The sequence below is a fragment of the Ursus maritimus genome, unplaced genomic scaffold (genome assembly GCF_017311325.1).
Source record: "Ursus maritimus isolate PB19 unplaced genomic scaffold, ASM1731132v1 scaffold_33, whole genome shotgun sequence".
In the NCBI taxonomy this organism is placed as follows: domain Eukaryota; kingdom Metazoa; phylum Chordata; class Mammalia; order Carnivora; family Ursidae; genus Ursus; species Ursus maritimus.
This window is the reverse complement of record NW_024425897.1, coordinates 25238033-25238285: the sequence shown is the minus strand read 5'-3', so window position 1 is coordinate 25238285 and position 253 is coordinate 25238033.

Here is a 253-nt window from a genome sequence, read left to right as displayed (position 1 = left end):
TCAGAAGTAACGAAACATGGGGCACCTGGGTGGCTCAGTCGTTAAGCGTCTGCCTTCGGCTCAGGTCATGATCCCAGGGTCCTGGGATCGAGCCCCACATCAGGTTCCCTGCTCAGTGGGAAGCCTGCTTCTCCCTCTCCCACTCCCCCTGCTTGTGTTCCCTTTCTCGCTGTGTCTCTCTCTGTCAAATAAATAAAACCTTTAAAAAAAATTTTAAAAAAAAAGAAGTAACGAAACATATTTAAGAAGTCCG